A 23,064-nucleotide genomic window follows, 5' to 3' on the forward strand; every position below is an offset into this window, starting at 1 on the left:
ACTGGACATTTTCCCTGCATTTAGGGGAGTTGTTTAACAAATAATCAATAGTGAACACTGCAGGTGTTATGGGAAGCTGATATCACCAATGCCTTCCATCAGGGTTCTTTCTGTGTATGGCTCTCCAGCTCGCTGTCGATCCTTTTTTCTATTTGAGGAATAGAAAACTGCCTCCGATCTTTCTTTTTTTTTTCCTCCACGGTTTTTATTCCAACATTTAAATCTGGCATCACGAACGTCACCCCTGCTGCTGCGGTCCCTGAACCCCGTCTCTCTTCCTCTCATGTCAATGCATCACGAAAAGATTTTTACAATCTTTTCTTCCCCCCCCCTCTCGCTAGCAGTGCAAAGCCCCTTGTGTATCATTTCTAAGTCTGGCAAAGGTGAGAAAGAGGAGCTTTTCTCATTTCCTCAGACTGTTTTGGAACCGAATCACATTAGCACAATGATGGGGGCTCGTATGACTGGGGCCATATAACATCCCGCTTTACCTCGGTCCAAACGGGAGTTGTCTGCTCGACACTGCGGGTGATTTGCAGTGGGTTTGAATGATGCAACAGGAATTTTGAAAATTACTCTCTGCGGCATTTTCACTAATGCTGGAGTCGCCGCCACCGCCGCTCCCGGGGGTTGCCACACATCCGTTAAAAGACGCAATCATCCTGTATTTGATCAGTGGGCCCAATTTGAACTCGATAAGGGACAGGGTTTGTCCCATTCTTCCCAGTCGTCTTGAAAGCAATATCATGCTGCGTATGCCTTAAACAGTGGCTCAGGGAATAGACTTTAAAATGCTTCGGTTAGTTTATGAATCACTGAACGACTTGACACCAAAATACATTAATAGATCTTTAACAATAGATTCAAGATCTATTGTTATTGGATCAACCCTCCGGAGCTCTCAGGTGTTCTGGTTCAGTTTTTATCCTCCACTAATCTGGAACAAACTTCCAGAAAACTGCAAAACAGCTGAAATGCTGAGTTCCTTCAAAACAAGGCCGATCTCCGTTTGTTTAGTGCTGCCTTTGATTAATAACTGGACCACTGATTAATTATTGTCTTCATTCAATATTTGATAATAATTACTCTTGATGATTTTGATGACGGTATTTGGTAAAATGTAATGTTTGTTGATTGCTTGCCATTCCTAATATAGCTGTTTACTCTGGTGTGTTTTTATCATGTGAAGCATTTTGCTAACATTGTGCTACACAAATAAACTTGACTTAACTTATGAGTACATTAGCCAACAGTTTTAAATGTAACATAAATTCATGTGTTTACTAGCAGCAGTACATGATAAAACATTTCATCCCATTCTAGTGCAAGATTATTTTCATTTTTAATTAGGAGTTTGAAGTATAAAATTCCTCGTGGTTACCTAAATATTTGGAGAAAAACCATTTTTCTCTAAACAAAACCACCAGAGTACAGCGGGTGTGGCAGAGTCACTTTGTGGGGGTGTTTTGCCACAGGAGGGACCGGTGCACTGCGCCAAGTGAATAGCAACATAAAGAAAAAGGAAAATTGTGGAAATATTAAAAAAAGAACTTCAAAACATCAGCCAGGAAGTTAAAGGTTGGGCACCAGTAGATCTTAACGGTGAGCATAGCATCAAAATCAATTTAAAACGTCAAAGTCAATGTTGTGACGTTCCAGCAAAGTGTTGAAGAAAACCTGAAATATTTTAGCCAAAATTTATACTGTTTAGAAAGCAGATCGATCGAAAAGATTTGTTTCTAGAGATTCTGAACTTGAGAAAAATGAGAGAAATTATCATTATGTTTGCATTTATAATTTAGCCGAACCTGACGGACCTAAACAGGAACAGCTACATTTAATTTCATGACGTTTTTACATAATTTTACATGGTTTATTTAAATATCTGGTTTCAACAGTATTGGAAATTAAAGAAACATATACACACTACCATTCAAGACTGTGTGTAAATTCTAGAAAACCACTTTAGCCAAAACCTTGTTGTTGTTGTTATTATTATTATTATTATTATTATTATTATTATTATTATTCACATTCATCATGCTTTACTAATCTGATGAAGTTTAATTATGGTACCTAAACATCATCTAGGAACTGATTTCAGTCCCAATTAGTCCACATCTAAAAAGCACTTCAGAAATTAGACGTGAATAACAACTAGTGATAAAATTACACTAACATAAGTCTTCCAATATGAACAAGTCAGTCTTGCCCTTTCAGGAGTGCTTCTATTTTCCTTCTCGAAACATAACCCCCCTTTCCTCCCCCTGGCTGCGGCTCGCTCTCGGTTCGCCGGGGCAACATCAGATTTAGAGCCGCCATTACAGCGTCAAGTGCTCACCGCTTTGTGGCGGCGGCGTTGTGCACCAGCTAGCCGCGTTAGCAGACCTGGGCACCACCAGTGTTGTGGGTAACAGGCCAAGATGTGTCAGGGGAGCAGAGTGCTATTATCTGCAATGAAAATCCATGCTATCCTGACTGCTACAATTAGTGTCAGCTGGGGTATTGAGTCTTTAAAAAGGACTCCTGGCCTTTTGGCTCTCAGCCTGTCTGGCTATAGATGTCTCTAATGAGTCATTAGCTGCATGGCCTCTCCTCTCATGAGTCCACCCCATAATGGCACACCTTTCATCTATTTTACAGAGAGGCTGTCGTTGGTCATTAGCGCGGCTCTGAAGTCCTATTACCTTTACGTCAATGATGAATGAATAGAATGCGGCTGCCAAGAACAATATCTCCCCCGTATCCTCTGGTCAACCATGACTCTGTTTTAATTCAATTTCTCCTCCGCCATTAAATGTAATTGATAATTGATGCGGTCGGACTCGGTCGCGGGGAAGACGTTAAGCATTCGAGCTGAAACCACAGGGCGCCCCGTCGCTCCCCGCGTGTTTACTGGGAGGTGTGTTTTGCTGTCTTCAGCAGGCGGAAAGCAGCAGCAGCAGTTTTGCTGTCACAGATGATGACTTGACACTGATGTGATCCTCCGGGGAGAGAGCTGTGGCTTCTTGGAAAGAGAAACCTTCAGAAATAATGAAGCTGCTTCGCCGGTCTAAAACGCTGCGCAAATGCCCACAAGTGCCATCTCGGCTGTGCCGCTCCGTGTTGCCTCGGCGCCCCCCTTTTTTTCCCCCTCCCTCTGCGAAATTATGCAGCTTTGTATTGTTGCTTCTTTTTTATTTTTTTTCTTTCCCCGCTCCATTCTTTGTTTGTGTATTTGTTTGTAAGACAGAAGCAAATTGTAAGTGTGTTGCTATGGATTGACAATCCTGGGCAAGCTCAAAGTCTTCGGTTCAAAACGGAGGGCAGTATCGACGGGGTTCAGTGGCATGTTTTGCATAACACAGCCTGAGGAAACATTCAAACAAGCACCTTTTTTTTTGTTTCTTTTACTTCGACGGCTTACAGCTCTTCCGTTCGTCCAAAATGCAGATCCACCGCTCCGTGTTCTCTCTCTCGCCCTGATGCATCGTATTGATTAGATGGTAAATATGTAACTTTGAAAAGAGAACGGTCATTACGCATCCAGGGGTGTCGCCCACAGTGATTAGGTAATTACTTTAGATTTGAGGTTAATCAATTAGCCAGTTGATTTATTTCTAATCAATAGTCTTAGCTGACAAGCCGTTGCTCTTTAATTGAATAGTCATGTTGCGCTTTGCATAAATTACCTAAACAATGAAACTATCGCCTCCCCGAAGCCACGCTGATTGCACTGCTCTTTACCAAATATTGAAATTATCCGAAATCCTGAGTCAAGAACTGATTGGAATCTTGAAATGGACAGAAATTATGTAGATGTAAAAGTATCTACAGAAAAATATTGTGGAGGTCGAAAACTTGATGGCTGTTTCCAGTCTCCTTTAAAAAAAAAAAAAAACTTCTAATATGAATAATGATGCCATTTTTGATATTAGAAATGTTTTAGGAATATCCGAGAGAAATGATAAATTCAATAAAGTGGACAGAATTGACATTTTAAGTTATGATTAGCCACTGAGATTAGCTATTAGCATGGTTAGCATGGCTAGTGTTACTAAAACTAAGGTGGGTATGGAATCCATTGTTAGCTGATGGCTAACTGTTTTGAAGGACTTTTTTTGCTTTGCTAATGTTTTACATAAACTAGTATCTACATGTTTTAGCATTACAGAAACCATAAAATAATTTCTATATCTTTGATATCTAAGTCGAATGACTGGAAAAAGAATCCACCTTCATCTGCTTGATTGGTTCGTGCTACATCAGAGGATAACCAATCAGCTTTTGTCTCATCTGTTCACTAAATGTAACAAACTTCACAACTTCCACAATTTAAAAAAAATCTACAAACACAAAAAAAAGCTATTTATTTCCCTCTAATGGAAATATGTATGAGGTACATGTTTTTATTTCAACCTGAAGCCCATGCAAATCTCAATTCTACAACCCATCCTCAATCTCTTTCTATTATTGTAGTATTTTTATATTTTTGTGCAGTAGAAGTGGTTGAATGACCTCTCTGTCAGCATTCATGTAACTTCATTCAAGCTTGTGTCCTTGCTCGGTAGTTCAGGTTTGGCTTGCAGATTTCTAAAGCTGCGAATGACCTTTGGACACACCACTTCTCAAGGCTGAAACAAAAGTGAAAACATGCGCGCCTCCTTTTGTCGGGTGGCTTCACGAAGGCTGCCGAGGGAAAAGCAGAAAGACTCGGACCGGACTCTGCATCTGTCGCCAGCAGAATGCGCTGGATGTTTTGCAAATCATCTACGGGGCAACTAAAAACGTGAGAGATTGTTCTACCTGGAGATCATCCGTCTTCACTCAGCTCAGAGACAGCTTCTGTTAATTCTATTGAACTGGACATCTGGCAGCTCCCACAGACGGAGAGCCACCCAGGTGGACGACTTTAAACTCCTCCTAGCCATTGACCCACACCCTGCATTTTGACTGATTATCAGTAGCAGTCTGGAGGATGTGTGTTTTTGGTCTTCCAGGCTTTGTGTGGGCTCTCCTGTCTGTATGAGTCGATCTCTATGCTGCTGCTTTACTAGCTGTCACAGCTCTGCCAATACGGAGAGAATAACTTCTTAGCAGCACCTGCTGACTCCAGTCAGATAAAAAAAAAAAAAGTGTAGGATTCCTGAGATGAGCCAGGTGTTAACTCCATTCAAAGGAATATTTTAATCTGGTTGAAATGTTTTATAGATTTTGCAAATTAACACCTTTTTATAGGTTTGTTGTCATATTGGTCAGGGACAGATATCATTTTCATGATGGTTTTAGACGAGATTGGTGGTTTTAAAACTTAGTTTTTATTTTTTCCATCAAAAATGGGTAAAGATATGAGGTCACCAGTTGTGTTTTTGAAAATGTTTGGTGTTGAATCCAGACTGGATTCTGAATCTTTGAGCTGATCTAAATTGGGCCACATGTACAAAAAGCTGTGAAATTGCCATTTGCAACACTGACTTAAACAGTCACCAACTTTACTTTTGTGCTTTTTTTTTAACGATTCAATGACTATACACAAAAATATCTGGACATTAAAATCAGAAAAAATAATGAATTTTTAAATAAAAAATTGTTAGATTTTTTTTTTTTTTCTACTGTCTCATTTAAGGCAGGTGGATGTCAGTAAGTTTGGACATCATTGAAAAGTTAATTCATTACAGCAACTGCTTTCGTACTCGTATTGCTATTTAATTTCAATTAAGTGTTTTTTCTGTGGATCTTGATAGGTATGTGTGAAAACTCAAACTATTTCATAAGAAAATTTAAATATTACATTAAGCAAAGTATTTCTGATGTTGGCCATTTGAAAAACACAACAGGTGACCTCATATTTTTGCCCATACACACAGGTGCATCTAAAAAAAACTAAATATTGTGTAAAAGTGCAATATTTCTTGCCAGTCATGTCAGAAATTGAGGCGCCCATTTTATAGAGATTCAGTACACAGAGTAAAATAATTAAAACATTTATTTATTTATAGGGTTTTTTGTTGCAATATTAATAATTGGCTTACAAGTAAAGTAAAAATCCAAAATTCTGTATTTCGGAAAATTAGAATGTCACATTAGACCAAAAAAAAATATATATTTTAGCAGAAATATCATATGTCAACCCTGCTGCTTCTACATTTTCCTTTCACTAAACTTTACGTCATTGTGGTTGGATCGATCACTCTAAACAACCAGCTTCTTCTGCAATGAAGGTTTATAGTTTACCTTCATTTTTGGGGTTTTCATTGACTGGAAAAGTTTTCCGTATGGCTTTTGTTTGGCCATATTGTAACATTTGTGTATCAATCATCACCTCTCATGGGTCTTATGTAAATGTGCTTTTTCATGAGCATGTAATTTATTGAGCTGCACCTGGAGAAGTCATCCTACAAGCAACTTTCCTTTTCGCGTTCCATGAATGGAAATGAAATGTGAGTTTTGTCATGGAGGGAGACGTAAATCTGCAAAGCAAGGTGCGCAGGACGTGGCAACAGTCTGAACCCCAACATGGGGAAAAGAAAAAAAAACCCATTAAGAGACGAGAAACCTGACAAAGGTTGTCTGAAAGCCGTTTGGAACTGAGCTGAAGGAGCTAAAGATGATGCAGCAGGTGTGCTAATTAGTAATTGAAAACAGGTGTGAGCAGAGCAAAGAGCAAGAAACGGCTTCTGAAAAGCAACCGCAGATACAAAAGTGCAAGGAGCGACTAAATGAGATAAACAAAATCACGCAGAGCACAGTTTGTCTACACAAACACACTGCGTACGGAGAGGCTGTGTGTAAAATACTATTTAGACAAAAATACTCTCAGCACACAGTGGCTATGGACTTCTTAATTCTGATTTTGCATTAAGAGCTACAATTAGCAGGATTTAAATATTTCCTGCTGAATTGAAAATGCTTCCTCATTTACAATAAAATATCTGCAGTAAAGTGAACATTGCCTTTTCTCTGAATGTTACAGAAATCTATTAAATCAGTAAAACAAACGTATCCGTACCAAATAAGCCAAAAATAATACCGCTGACACTCCTTGCATATACATTTACATTTATTTATTTTTTACACCCCAAGCCATAAAATTGCGATATATGGATTAAAAATAGAACAGTTGTCCCACGATTCATATTTCAGATCAATAAAACCCTCTGATTTATACGAAGATGCTTTAAATTACTAAACCGTTCATTCATTTATCGGGGCAGTAATGGAGCCATAAGGAGCCATTCTGTGGTGAGTGGATATTAATTATTTACGGTAGGAACAGAGGTGACGTCACAGCATGTTTGTGTGAAAGGAGTCACTGGTTGCAGCTCTGCAGTAAAAAAAAAAAAAAAGGTTTTTCTTTTTCTTGTATCTGAACTAAAGCTGGTCTGGTTCCTCTCATCATATGTGTTTATATTTATCGGATAGAAATGACCCCGCCTGTTGGTCCTATACTGTATGATAGTAATTAGTGGTGAGACTCTGTTTAAATTTTTATTCAAGTCAATTGGGGGCGGAAGGTGGTCTGCAATTAATTATTTACATTATAGCGAAAAATATCCCCAAAATAAGCAACATTTTCAATTCATAAACCTTTTGTTGCTGTTTAGTTTCTAAATAAACAGACATATGAGCTAAACAACAAAAATATTTATTGATCTCCATCTGTTATTTAGGTTATTCAACCATCAGATTGGTGCAAATGAATTTCAGGAACCTCTGATCATCCATGGAACGTCTTAGAAAAATGACTATTTTAGAAACATGGACTATAGATGTTGACATCAGTGTTAGAGACGTCTGTGCTGAATAACTTCAGTGATAGATAAGCTCCTTTTTTGGACAACTTGCACACAATAACAGTCTTTTCCAACAGTCTTTTTGTGCATCAGATTTAAGGGCGTACTAGAAACAGCCGGAAATGAAGGTTCTGGCCGGAACCTTTGTGTTCGCGCCTGTAAATGCGATCGATTGCGCTCAAATTTTTAATGCGAGTTTCAAATCTTTCCAAATAATTAATCAAAATAAAAACATTGAAGTCCCTATACATTCTACTAACTGTGGAAATATCATAAAACTTGACAAATTTTGCGTTTGCTTTGAATATTTAACGGATTAGGACTTTCAGATCCAGGCATCACATAGACCTGTATAAAGCTAGCATGGTGTTACATTCTGATTTTGATAACTGTGAGTAAAAATATTGCAGTTTCTCTGATGTAATTTACACAAAATATCTACAGTTGCATAAATAACAATGCCTGGATTATCACATGTATCTATAACATTTTTATTTTGTTATTTTGATGTGGACATGAGTAGACATATGGTATAAAGGCCTAAATATATCTTAATGTTGCAGTAGTTTCTAATTAGTGTATCATTTTGTGTATATATTCGCTGTTCTGCATCACATAGTGTAATAGTGGGAGTATATTCGCTCAGGTTGCATCAAGCCTGCAGCTGGCCACTTTAACAGGCATGCTGCTCATGTCTTGCAGCTATAGCTTTAAATAGCATCAGATTAAAAACAGCGATGGGAGATGCTTGTTCAGTGTCGACAACATAACTGTTTTCACACCTGGAAAGATTTCTAAAACGTCAAATTTCTTAACGGAGTGAAATTCAGTAGCACTTTTCTGAACACTCAGAGTGCCCTTGAAAATTTTAACCAAGTGATGTTCAAACTTTTTGCCAGAGGACCAAAGTCGGGTTGAAAGCACGTGGGGCCACAAAAATTGCATAAACTTTTTTCTAACATTTCTAAAATCAGCTTTTGGCACATTTTTTTTTATCTGCTCAATAATAAATGAAACTATTTTATTTTTACTAGAATTAAAAAATATTCAGATTTTCATGGAAAACGAGTCTGTAAATCGTTGTTCATACAAAACATCAACATTGCCCAGAGTTTCCAAACTTTTTGGGCTGATTTTATTTTTTTTTTTAATTTGACAATTTATTTTTGCTTTTGAGAAAAAGTAGGTCAATGTTTGTGGTTCCAGTTACACATTCATTAAGATGAATGCAAAAACTTTAATAAACGGGAATATATATATGTGTGTGTGTGTGTGTGTGTGTGTGTGTACATATATTCTTCAGAGGCAGGATTGTGTAATATTGACTTTCTTAAGCTTTACATTGTGCTATAATGTGACTCCTTTATCAAAAACATACCTGGATTGTTGCTTTGATTCTTTGTGTGCTTGAGAAACACCTGAGTGGACATAGCTCCGCCTTCGAGGCACAGCTCCTCCTCAGAGCTGCAGTTTTCAAGCTTCCTTGCCTCTTTTTCACAGAGCAGCTGTACCCCGCGACTCATCTCAGCTCCTTCAGACTAGCCAGCAGCCATTAGCAATCACCTGATGGAACTGAGCATCTGCTGAGCTCGTTATAGTTATCTCAGTGCATCACTGGTAAAAACGTTGCTAAAGGATTAATAAAGGAGCTATGTTTTGATGACTTCCTGAAGGCGGAGTTTCAGAAAGAACTGGAGTTTTTAAAGAGACAAAGGCCAAATTCAGGGCATTAAATTACAATATTTAAATTTTGATTAAGTCATGTCTGCTATATGTAGCATTTTTTAACTGAAGATAACATAGCTACTTGATTGCGCTATAAAATACCACTATGTGCCTGGAAAACACATACTACTGCCCCTTTAAGCCAGTTGACAAGTGTGTAGCAACAGGTCGGGGAGGGAGCAAAAATCATTTTACTTCTGGCACCTTCTGACCAAAAACCTCAATAAATGTGTCTGTCTTATGTGTGTGTCTGAAACAACCACACACACACACACACATGCATGCAGTTGATCTATGGTAGCTCAGGCTCTTTTTAATTGATTGCTCGGGATCACGGAAGTCCTTCACACAGACGCGCATCTCCATTCACTCTCTCTGGACGGCCGTGCAGCATTCCCTCCTCTTTATTGTCTGCCGGTCCTTCTCTGTGAGCCTGAGCCTGGCACGGCGGAGGAGCCGGTGACGCAGTCCCGGGACTTCAATGGGTACAAATAGGCAGAGAAATGGATGAGAGAGCGTGGTGAATCGAGCTGTGTGATGTAACATCCGGCGCTGGAAAGACAACCTTGTCTTTTGATCGGGCCAAGTGGAAAACACTTCACACGGGGGCCGCGGCTGAATGTGGGGCTCAGTTCCTCCTGGAGCACAGAAAACCTTCACAACCTGCTGGGTTTGTTCTCTAAGTCTCCCCCCTCCCCGCTCCCGAAACCCCCCGGCTCAGGCGTTCACCCCATGAATATTAAGACACACACGGGACAGCCGAGCTCCATGAAGAAGCGAAACAAGAAGTTGCAGCCTGCATTAAAAAAAAAAAAAAAAAAAAAAAAACTCAGAGAAAATGCTGAGCAGCAGAATGTGTGGGATAATCTCTCCCCCCCTCTTCTTCATTTCAATTGAAGCTAGAGAGGGTTAAAACTCCGTGGCAGTCTGCCGTGCAGAGGAGAGATTGGCTAATCTGTGAAAGCGAGCCCGGCGCTCACTGGAATATTATGCTCCCTGATTTAATGTCCTCTCTGTCTTTTTCTCTTAGGTAAGCACTTTCCTGCTGCTGTGGGGCTCGGGTCGCCAGCCGCGATGGCTGCCTGTGCGAGGGCTGGGATAACTGATTGAGGTGATGTACTGCGGTGTATCCGCTGACAACAGAAGAGCTGCCGGCCGGTCGCTCTATTTCTTCGACGCGTCAAAGAGCGAAGACGAGGGGGGGAACGAGACGGCTGACGCTCAGAGGATGTGGATTTAGGTTGCTCTCTCAAAGTAAATACTGTGTGAATCGGTGAATCGTACTGAAGAACAAAAAGGTTTTTAATCAAGATCAAACCTTGAATTCCTTGTGACTTAAAAAATAAGCAAAAATATATATTATTAAATGGGATATTTAAACTATAAAAAAATATATATGCACAGCAGCTTAAGGAAATTGTAGCTCGTAACACTTACAACGCATTATGCAATAATGTAATAAAATCAGGCTTTAAAATGTAATCGATGCAAAATGAAATCAAATCTTGAGCACATGTTGAATCGTTTTGCCTTGAACTTCGAGGGTTCTGGCAACTAAACGACCAAAGGTTCGTTATTTATTGACCAAAGATTCAGTTTAAATGCGTATAGCATCTACAACATGATTGTTACTAGAAGTATAAGAATGATTGCATTATATTTTGTGCAGATTATTACGTAATGTTTTACTAGGTTTTGAAGCCCAATTTTATTACATTATTACATAATGAAGCGTTGTTAAAAGCGCTGCATTGCACATGTAGTAAATTACATTACAGATGGGCGATATGGGCTTCAGTTTTTATCACAGTATTTTGTGGCAGTATTGTGATAATAAAACCTGCCTGTTGCTTCTTTTTCAGGTAACTGCATAGGTGCAGCTGTGTGTCACGGCAATTATAGCCCCACAAACACAAAAACTGCTCTTAGAGAAACATTCCCATTTGTAATGCACTTTTTTATGACAGCAGTCCCATTTTCTACGTTTAATCACATTTTCAAATTCACTGATGTTTATTGATGCTCTCATTGAACGAAGAATGGAGAAAACGGTGAACTTAGCAATCTCCATGATGCAAACAGTTTTGGGAGGATTTTAAACATCATTAATTGGAATTTATCATAACGACAAATCCAGACTCTTTGTGATAAGAAATTCATCAGGATAAAGGACAAACCATACGCTAAATGCACAGCCCTACATTACATCTGTTTATTTTTTTGTCACATTTAAAGTTTCAGATGATTAAACACACGTTAAAGTCAAAGACTGTGTGAGTAATCTCTGACTTCATACAGAAATCAGTTCAAATGAGGTTTTCATTTAGTACAGAAAAAAAAATGTATCCAAACCAACTTATTTTCCCTATTTGAACATTGAAAAGTGTTTAACTTCAATAGCATAAGAGCAACACAGTTTATACAATGTAGTGCTGGACTTTAAATAAGCCACTCCAGATTCAACATTAATTTGAATCTTTTTTTAGTCGTTCAGAGCTGGACGTGGTGACGTAGTTTGAATCCTGGTCCTGCTGTTGAACATTTTTGCTAGTGAGCAGAAATCATGACTCCATCAACAACAACAACCCAGATCTTAAAAAAAGCAAAGACATCCTCGCCATGTCTGATTGTTATGATTCCTTCCTGTTTTAGTTCTTTAGCCAACTTCCTGTTGTAATACAGGAAGTTGGATAAAGAAATCTCTGTAAATGATTTCTTCAGGTCCAGCAGCAGTCAGGCTAGCATTGGCTACGTGGCTAGTCACTGTTCTTTTATATTTTATCACCCCTGTCAACATTCGGTTTTTGATGTGTGACATAAGTGTGGCAGAAAAACAAAATAAAACCAAAAAAACCCCCAGAAGAAATCTGTTAGGGAGTGAATACTTTTTGCAACACCGACACACAGATGAAAGTTCAATAAGATAAAACAGCCGGCGGTTTCTCCTCCCGCTGCCTGCCGTATATTTTGGGAAACCTTGAAGTTGCCGTAATCAATATTATGTCTTTGTAGTTCACTCTCAGGCTCTCCGCTGCCTTTCTGAGTCTTTCACTTTGCTCTCTTGGTTTTATGGATGCAACTTTCTTGTCCTGGCTGCTGCGGTTGTTTTCTGCAGCTGCTGTTTTCAGGTAAAAAGCTCTGATAAATGCACTCTGCACCATCTGCCCAGCAGCTGATGGCAGGGGGACAATGTTAGCAACTTGCTGGGTGGACAAAGTGGAGCTTTTATCTGCTAAACAGTGGGATGTTCTCTCTCTCTCTCTCTCTCTTTGTCTCTCTCTCTTTCTCTCTCTCTCTCTCTGTCCTTTATTTTTCTGGAGGGAGAGAACATAAAAACAGTATGTATATTACACTTTCAAGCCTTAGGTGGTTGCTAATGTTATTCTGATCTGTGAAATGAAAATGTTTGTTACCCAAATCCGTATCCTGTAATGTGTGAGGTATTTTTAGGCCCCTACCAAAAGATTTGGTGCTTCAGATTTGCCTTACTTATTACAGATTTTACGCATTTTTGCATCAAATAAGAGATTTTTTTACTTCGTAGAGCTATTTCTTTTACACCCTATATGGCTTTGGAAAAAAAAAAGAACAGTTTTAGCACGTATAACAATACCCTCTTTACATCGCGGACCACTTATGACATCGGCACAGCTTTTAGACCGTAGCTGCTTTGCTAAACCTGTGAAGATATTACATCTGACTGTCCGAATTTACTGCATGACGAGACGTTACAGCAATCAGCTGACAAGCTAATCAGCGGAGGCTTTAGGAAGACGGCAAAGTTTTCGGCGCCGGCTTCCTGTCAAGACAAATTAAAGCCTCTGTTTGACTTCAAAATGTTAATCAGACTTTGGAGTGTTGCAATGTTCTGCTGAATAGAAATTTCCTTAATGGAAGAGCCTTCTTTTTGGAGTCTCATCAAAAAAAAAAAAAAGTTCAGATAAATGATGCAGGATGAATGCCTACATTTGCTCGAGAGCTTTTGGAAACAAAATCAGCGAATGAAGTGGGGACCGTTTTCAGAGACCTCCGATGACCCATTTCTGGTCTCCCGGCTTCTCTAAAGCGTTGACCCACTGATGTGGATTTCTCTTTAACTACTATCACGCACAAGGATAGATAGATAAACAGCATCAAGAGTACGTTTTCTAGCCTTTCGTATGGGAATGGTAATCTGTGTTAGGATAGGAACCAATCTGGTCTTGTGTGTGTGAGTGAGAGGAGTTGCAAAAAAAAAAAAAAAAAGTTAAGGTTTTGGTATTTCTTAATCACAGGAAAATATTATTACTGAGTTGTAGTTGTGAATTAGCTTAATTAGCATGATTAGCATTACTAGTTCAACCAATGCTGGTTACACTGTAGATACCAGCACAGCTTCAGAAACAATGACTTTTTCTCTCGTTGGGATCAATCTGCACATTTTGCACCAAAACTATGAATTCTACAATAGCTTTGCATTCTGATGCTATTCATGGCTGCATATGAGATAAACCAGACAATAATTATCTTCCTGACATCTTGATTCTTTTTTTGTTTTTTTAGATTCCTTCATTGTGCTAGACAAGGAAGCGTTCTATTTTTTTTTAATCCACATATGAGCGTCAAATTAACTTAGATAATAAAAACAGTGGTGAGGTTCTCTACAATTTCAAAACCCACATTTCTGCAAAATAAGCAGCATTTTCGATTCAAACCCTCTTTTTGCTGCCTCATTATCGAATAAACAGACATACGAGCTTACCCACAAAGACATTCTTTGTTTTTATTTTGTTTATTTATTCTTTTAAATTCATTCAGTCATAAGATTGATATGAATCTTATGACTGAATGAGATTCAGTCATAAGATGAATCTCATTCATCTTATGACTGAATGAGATTCAGTCATAAGATGAATCTCATTCATCTTATGACTGAAGATGAATGAGCTTCAGTCATTCAGCTTTCAAGTGTTTCAGGAACCCCTGGTCATGGAACTGCTTTGAAAAATTAATCTTTCTTTAGAAATGTGGACTGGATGTTTGTTTTTGTTGCGACATGTTCAGCATTGAGACGCTGCTTCTTTGTCAGGCCAACTCCATTTTCAATAACTTGTACACTAGAATAGCCTTTTGCACCGTCCTATTAGGTCGTATTTTGCAGCAAAAATGAACTCGCAGTCGCTGAAATCGCGTTTGCGTTGGTTTTGCGTCCGTACCAGAAACGTGTGTAAACAAAGGTTCCGCCTTGGAACTTTTTTCTGTAAAAAATAAGAAAATCGGATCCACTGTGTGAACATTTTTAACACTTTTAAAATCACTTTTAGTTAACCAACCGAAATGAACGCAGCAAAGTCGAGTTAAAAGCCAACCTGGAATCTTTTCCAGATTCCCAAAAGACACGCAAACTTTTTTGGTTGTAAACTTCTGACTTTAAAAACAAACATCTTACTGATTAGTCTGGCATCTAGCAGAAGGAAATGCTCATGATGAACATAACTAACCTGCAATAAAATAATTTTAGTCAAATTTAATGTCAGACTATAGAAATACAGGAAGCTTGTCTGTTTTTTTTTTGTTTTTTTTTAGTGTACGCCTGTGATTATAAATTGTTCCAGCAATTATTGTGATAAACAATAACATTGTTGTTTTGTGAGACAATCTTCAAGAAATATAATGATAATGGCATTATAATGCAAGGACATGTTCTATAATTTCTAATAAATGTTTAACACTAGAATTTGAAGGCATTTTAAATATCCAGTATAAATAAATAAAACAACAGAAGCAAAAAAATAAACAAAATTGTCCTCCAGGAAAAGGAGCCAGTTGAGTCTAAAGCACCAGATTGAAGACTTTTATCATCCAGTTTTTGGTAGAAAGACAGAGAAAGAAAAAGAGAAAAACGATAAATCTCTCAAATGGAAATTATTGAGCTCACTTTAATTTCCGTTGTGATTTATTCCTCATTGCGAACGGCCTGTAAGTGTACGTAAACATCTGGCTTCAGCTGGGCTGTGACCACATCACACGACGCCGCAGCCAACCAGCCCAAAACGGAAATCAAACACGCTTCGAATGAAAAAATGAAAATGGCGACCGTCCGACAGACGGAGTAAAAAAAGTTGAATAAAATCGGAGCAAAATCCCGCTAGCAGGGCGTCAACCTTTGTAGCGGCGCTTATAATTCCAGCGAGCCCTCCGGTCCTGACATGGAGACGGAGCCACTTCCACATCAGTGCAGCGGTCTCGCTGCGCGCTGTGGTGTTGGAGGCTCCATTATGCATGAGGCCTGACCGGCCCTTCACCAGCTGTCACCGAGCTGACCACTGAATCCCATCTGGACCCTGGGGGACATCGGCGGTGTCCGTCAGGGGAGGCTGTAAGACGAGCCCACTGGTACGGAAACTCCCACCACGGATCCCACTTACCGCAAACGCCCCCCCTCTCTCCTCATCCTTCGCTCTTAACTGGAGTTTCTCTCATTCGCGGGTTCAAAAGGTTGGCCCGCTGCTCTGATCTAATAGCTTGAAAGCCGTATTTCTCTGTCAGAGTCCTGGACGTTTCCAGCTTCAGCTGGCTCTGAGGAAGGAGCATCAAACGCATCCTGTGGATTTGATTCTTTACAACAAATCAGAATTAAAAGGACAGCAGTAAAAACCAACGCGATAAAAACTTATTTATTTATTTTTTTTATTTTTTTAAAACATTCTTGTGTTTAAGCAAATTCTAATAACTGCCTTGTAAAGTTGCAGCAAAATGTCAAGGTCTGGCCCATATAACACATGAGCCCAGTGGAGGCATCGTAAAGGGGTTGTAATGGGTTTTTCCTGCGTAGCTGCATTTCGTACAAGCAGAAATGTGGTTACATATTTGTTTGGTGGAAGGAGGCGGGGAGGTGGGGGGGGATAATCCACTTAAAAGAGCATTGCAGAACAGAAAATGGAAAAGGAAAACAGGAATGGATTTATTTGCATCAGATAGAGCAGGATGTTTCACAATTTCTGCTCCGGTGTTTCTACAGGAGGGGAAAAAAAAACAAAAAAAAAACGGCGTCTCACTCAAAGGGTCTGAGCGATCCGGATCAGACGATGCGTTTTCGTGACCTCTTCGGAAACCTGCGATATTAATAGTTGTTCCAGGGCGGCTCGGCGACTTATCGCTTAAGATGTGAGGATGTAGGCAAACGATTGTTGTGAGACGACGTTCAAGTGATGCCAAGCAAGAGCAAAGAGAGGTTTTAGCAACAGCACAGAGAGTTTGCTGCTTTCTTCGTATGCTGGGTCAAAAACAACTAGATGATTGGTTTTGGTTTTTTTTTTTTTTGCTTCTTTGATGTAATATAACATTGATGTTCCATTTGGTAATAATTTTATTGAATACTTTATTGTAGTTTCCTCTTATTGTTATCATATCATGGAGAATTTCATTAAGTTACTTGACGATCATAGATTAATGAAATCTTTTAAGTCTGACATAATTGCATCGACAAAGTGCGATTTTGAAAGCAAATATTTTGTGTTCAGTCACATAACTGTTCCATAAAAGATAAATACAAGTAAGTCATTTACAGAAGAATGAAGGAACAGTAAGAAATATCCAACGCCAATGAATGCAAAACACTTTATACGATCTAAAATGACACCTACAAACTAAACTTTAAAAGTTGTGAGCTCATTATGGGACGCAGCGGGTTGGACTGCACACGAAGCGGCGCTTTCACACGGAAACCTGCAGATGGTTTAAAGAAACGTGACACGTCAGTCCGCGCTGTTGCTTGTTCGTCGTCTCTAACACATTTAGAAACGAGTTTTGACCTCCGGTGCAACTTTAAGAACGTCTCGCTCTTCATCATGTTGTACTTTGAAGGCTCTTATCTTCAAAGAAAGTTTCAACTTTCTGTAGATTTTTCTTGCTGGTCATGTATTGCACTTTTTTTTTTTTTTTTTAGATATGAATCAGTTTCAGGTTTGCATTAAAGTAGATGTTGAACTTTTCGTGAGTCTTTCTGAAAAATGGGAGATAAATCATGAACCAAGAGGTGTGAGGACTGAGTTGGTAACGATGAGTCTAACCCCATACAGATTCTCTGTTGACTGTTTCACCTTCCTCTTTTTTTTTTTGTTCACACTCTATTGGCTTTACATACTTGAGAAAGTTTTGCATCTTCTGACTAAATCCCTCCAGAAATCTCCAGATTTTTTTTTAATAGAGCAAAGTTTGGTTTATCAGTTGAGCCCCGTATTCAGCCAGTCGTCTCCAAAAAGAGTAAGTCATCCTTCCCTCCTGTCCGTATTGATGATGTAATTGCTCTGATAATCACCACCTGTGTTCGCGAGAGCTGTATTGTCTATTCAGCATGTCTAAAAGTGTCCTTTCTGGAGCAGATGGCGCTGGAGGCAGGAGACCAGCCCTTCTCTCACCTCAATCTGGAAGGCAGGGCTCATCATCGCTTCCAGCCTGGATGGGATGGAAAAATAGTTTGCTTAAGGCGGGGGAAAAAAAAAAAAGCCAAGAGACAGGAACTTCGCGAGCCCGGCAGCTGCGCTTTACGTGCGGATACGTACAGCTGAGGAGATTATCTCCTTACATAACTGTCAGTTGCGGGTTCAGGGTGGTTGTTACGGCAAAGTGCTCCCCTCTGATTCCTTTCTGCCAGGGAGCCATATGTTTAAATGAGCCGCCCGACTCCAGTGGCCCTTCAGGAAGTCTATAGATTACTGTTAATAAGCACGTAGCGTGGCGCAAATACACATCGCACACAGTGTGTCATCATCGAAACATTTCAGAAATAATCCTTATCAGCCAGCCTTTGTGTTCCAACATCTGATTAACCGAAATTGCCGCTCCGCAGCTGTGCGGGCTAATTGGAAACGTGACCGGCTCCTCCAAGACATCCAGCTATCGCTGCTGCTCCTCTCCAGGCTTCACGGGAGGCTTCCATGGGGAGGGATGCGTCCATGCGTCTCGGCGTGGGAAAAACTGGTTAATAAAAGTTTTCATTGTGGTGGAGGGGGGGGGGGGGTTAAACGTGCCCGTTTCGGCTCATTTAGATGGATCTGACGGTAGCGGCGAGCCGGTTTGCTTGAAAAACGCGTTGCGCTTTGGGAACATGTTGAAATGACCCAGAGACTGAAGTTTCACACAACAGGAGTGAAGAACAACATGCGACGAAAAACTAAATAAATCTGAAGGTCAGATTTGTTTTGTTTCTTTTGCCCTTCAGAACAGCCGACGGCAACATCAACCGAAAAGTTTCACAACTCAAAATGTTAGTGTTTGCTGCCCCTCCACCACCTGTTGCTGCGTCGTGACGGTTCGCTGGCTAAAAGAAAGCTAATAGACATTTATTTACCTTGCTTAGGAACAAAAAAGACAAATTTGTCTGTTTAGAAACATTTCTGATGACTAATATCACAGAGCGTTACTGTGTGGGAAACTAAGAATCTCTTTTTAAGGTAATGCATGCATATCAGTTTGAATAATGCATGCATTACTTTTGGAAAAAAGAAAAAAAAAAGGTTGGAAAAGCTATGAGCAGAATATCTTTTAAGCAGCTGACTGCAGCGAAGCTGCCTGTGCAACAGAAATTAAGCTGCTTATTTTTAGGGATAAATAATCATAAAAATGTTGACTTCTACAGAATAATTTATTTTCAAGGAATACTTGTGGAATAATTTAGTTTTATTTTCCATTTTTGTGGGTTTGAGTCCCACAAAAATGGGACTCGGACCAATGTAGAATATATGAGCGACCCAGTGCTGGTCCATGTTACTAAAGATGCTCCGTAAGCTCATTTCCCAACAGTAGGTTTTGAGCAGAATATGAAAACAATGGCTTTATTTTGCAGCTTCATTTTGCACCTGAATGAGTCGGCCATAAAACAACCAAAACTACACAGGCATGAAAAGTGAAATAATCTGCCAGTGGAACTAATACGTTTTCATAAATATTACGGAATTGTTGACTTAAAACAAGCTCCTGTTTCTTGCCAAAAAGTTACTGATAAGTTTGTCTCATTTCAAGTGTGCTATGATATTTGCACCAGAAATTAGACCAAAATCCTTGGTGAAGTTTTGGTGGGGGGGGGTTTGCGGTGATTTGAGTGGTGGTGATTTTAGTCAGGATTATAATAGAGTCTGACGTCTGGTTAGCAGCATATTTTTGAAATTAGAAGTGTTAACTGTATTCAGTATTCAGTGCTAATTGGTTAATTTCTTTTTGTTCATCCATGAAGACGTGGCAGCTGCTCTCTCACCAGCCTGTGTTTCTACTGGTGTGTTTCTCGTTGGTCTGCGGTCAGTTTCAATACGCTAGAAATAAATCCAACAATGAATGATGAATCACTCCAAGTTTTTTCTTTTTTTTTTCCTTTTTGTTTTTTGCTGATCTGTGCTACAGAGCCCCTTTCCACCCCGTGTAAATAAACATTGCTTGACCTTTCCTCTGAGTCCATTTCACTAATCTTAGTCACTCCTGCCACTGCTTTTAACTAATTATCTTAAAGTAATTTATGGCCTTCAGCTCCCATTGATGCTCCACACAAACCCAATTACATCACATAAACAAAGGACAACTCATAACCGACTTTGCAGTGATTTAGTAGTGGGTGTTCAGGCTTTTCTAAATTACTGTCCAACTTTTGCTAAATAAATGAGCAAGAGGATTAATGAACAAATGTGCACGCGAAGTGTAGATTAAATACCGTTTCTTCTTTATTTCTGACCCTCAGATGCACCCACCATCCATTCACAGTCCACTGAAGATTGTCAGACTTTTAATCTGTAATCACAAAGGCACGAAGCTGAATAATGGCAGGGAAAAAGAAAATGCGTTTAACAGTTAACATGCTAACTTATGAGCCTCTGGCCCGGCTTTAATCCGAGTGTCGTCCTGCCGATGACCGGTGACACCGCAGATTAAATTTGCGAGCAGAACATTTTGACGAGCTCGTGAAATTTGTTGCACTGCTAAACCCGGCCACAAAGATCCTCCACCTGTTGATATTATTATCATAACTATAACTCTCTCCTGTGGAAGGGAAAATATAAACGTGCTGTTTAGTTATGAGCCAAACAAAGAAGTAGAAAATACATTAAAGATCGGACATATTCACTCCTGGTTTAATTTGCTAAATTTGAATGTGAAAACTGCATTCTTTTTTTTTATCCAATATTTAAACACTCTCAAAATGTAGTTTAATTTTTTTTATTTCAAGTATTTATGTCAATGTGTTGATTTGCACGTAATATTACTGAAGGGGAAACACTTTGTATCACCTTGTAAAACCAGTTTTGTTGAACCACAGCAGTCTCTTTTATACTGTTATACAGCAAATGTTGACCTCCATCTATTTACTAATTCATTTTTTTTTTCATTTACACCATAATTACATAGTTTTTGGGGGCTGATAAATATGGTTAAAATTGAAAAAATGGAATTCAGAAAAATAAGAATTCAGAAAAAATGTTTGGAAAATGAAAAAGAAGGTTTCCATATTGCCATAGTGATGTTTTTGAACTCAAAACAAACATTTATTTATTTATTTATTTATTTATTTATTTATTTATTTTTAACCATTTTCCAAAAATAACATTAATTAGTAATTTCCAGCTGCACATATTCGTATTATTCTTTACAGATTGAACCTAATACCCGCTGTAACAAACAAAATAAAAAAAATTGACACTGTTACGACGTCCCTCTGTTACCAGCGAGGAGAAATAACCTTACAGCATCCGGCCCACTCAGCAATATTTCCTACACATTCCTGCTAATGAAGTAAAAATATCTGAGCTGGAACTCGTATCATAACTCATCTCCATGCGTCTCCTTTTGTTAATCCAGCTTCCTATTCGCATCTCAACGAAAGGCTAACTTCAATTAACCTACTCCGCTCACACTTCGGGAGCTGTAGGTCCGCTTTCATGGATATAGAGGATATGCTTCATGTCTGCCAGCTATTGAATTTGAATCTCATTCATAATTTTGTTTCTAATATTAAAGGTCACATTAGCATTTGTGTTGATAAGCGGTTGGTATGCAGGGCCCGCAGCACATCCGCTGGTCCTGTTGTTGCTGGGGTTTTTTTTTTTATTTGGCCGGCCCTTTTAATTTTTCAGGATAAACACACACAGCGCATTACGAATTAAAAGAAAACTCATGTTGGGTCATGGATTAATGCGCCAGAATGTGATATCGGTTAGAAACGTTTCGTTTCAGCTTCACAGCTAAATGTGTTAGCAGTGATCAGCAACCGAGCGGAAATGCCTTTTAATTGTTTAAGTTGATTAAAGTCTAAAATTAAAATTTCTTCTTAATAACTGGAGCCGAATTCTGCCTGTGACTTCTGTAAAAAAAAAAAGGAAAGGAAAAAAATCTAACTTTCAGATGTTTAGGTACATTTTTAAATGATTCAATGTCGTTAAACACATTTTTGCAAACATTTTCCAGGGTGATGCAAGTATTTTTTTGAAGCTTTCCATATGTTTTTATTTTTATATTTTTAGGGAAAGAAAGGCTTCATTTCAAGGATGAAATATTCATCACTATCTTCTGTTTTTTGCTTCTTAAATAAAGACTCACTGTAGTTCAGTGTTATACAGCGTTTCTAAACAAACAAAAAAATATTATTTTATTATTATTATTATTATTTTGACACAATTATTTACCAGAAGTCTCCATTTCATCTGCTGGAACAGTTTTTTTTTTTTTGTTTTGTCTTATAGCTAATTCTCAGTTCCAGTCTCTTGGGAAGTCGCAGTTAAAACACACAACCCTGAATATAGCATGTCTACCTCTGAATGTTAATGAATCAGATCTGTTATGCTGCCTCTCGGCTCGACGTTCTCCCACCTGAGTTACGAATGCTCGCATTTCTCAGAAGGAACAACCTACAGAGCAGTGAAAACGTATTCGGCTCCTTACAAACTGCGCCTCGTTTTGCGCTTTCGCCCCACCAGAATGTTCCAGATAATCAAACGGATAATTAATATGAGGCGACGATAACTTGAGTAAACACAACGAGCAGTTTTCAAATGAGAATTGAATTTGTTAAGGGCGGGGTGAAAGGAAAAATCCAAATCAATCTGAATCAATGTGGAAATATAATTGGGTTAATGTTAAATTATGAATTACTGTGATTATTATTATTTGGTTCAATTTTACTGGCCTAACCAAGAACTCATTATTGCTTGACCTGTATTTTATTTAGTTTCTGTGTAGTTGATAGTACAAAAACAATGTTTCACAGTTTTTGTTGATGGAATTAAATCTTCTGTTATTAAGTGATTCATTCATTCATTCATTTATAGTAAAATGTTTTTTTTATGTTTCAGGACCTAAATGACTGCAAAAGACTGTTCTCCGCCAGAAAATCCTACAAATTATCTTTTCTTTTTAATACATCCTGAAGCTCAAGCATATTGAGTCTATGCAGTCGGACAATGACCCAAAATCCACCACCAAGTCCACTTTTTAATAGCTCAAAAAACACAAAGGCTTTGGAGTGACCTAGTCAAAGTCCAGACAGCTGTGATGCTGTGGCATGACTATAAATTGGCTGTTGATGCTCAAAAACCCTCCAGTGTGG

General features: G+C 38.8%; 1 protein-coding gene across 1 annotated transcript in view; it reads left to right on the forward strand.

Annotated features, from left to right (window-relative positions):
• The window catches only part of cadm1b (cell adhesion molecule 1b), a 282,457-nt gene that overhangs the window by 71,494 nt on the left and 187,899 nt on the right, over positions 1-23,064 (forward strand). The window lies entirely within an intron of this gene.

This window comes from Poecilia formosa, unplaced genomic scaffold, assembly GCF_000485575.1.
Source record: "Poecilia formosa unplaced genomic scaffold, Poecilia_formosa-5.1.2 Scaffold63, whole genome shotgun sequence".
In the NCBI taxonomy this organism is placed as follows: domain Eukaryota; kingdom Metazoa; phylum Chordata; class Actinopteri; order Cyprinodontiformes; family Poeciliidae; genus Poecilia; species Poecilia formosa.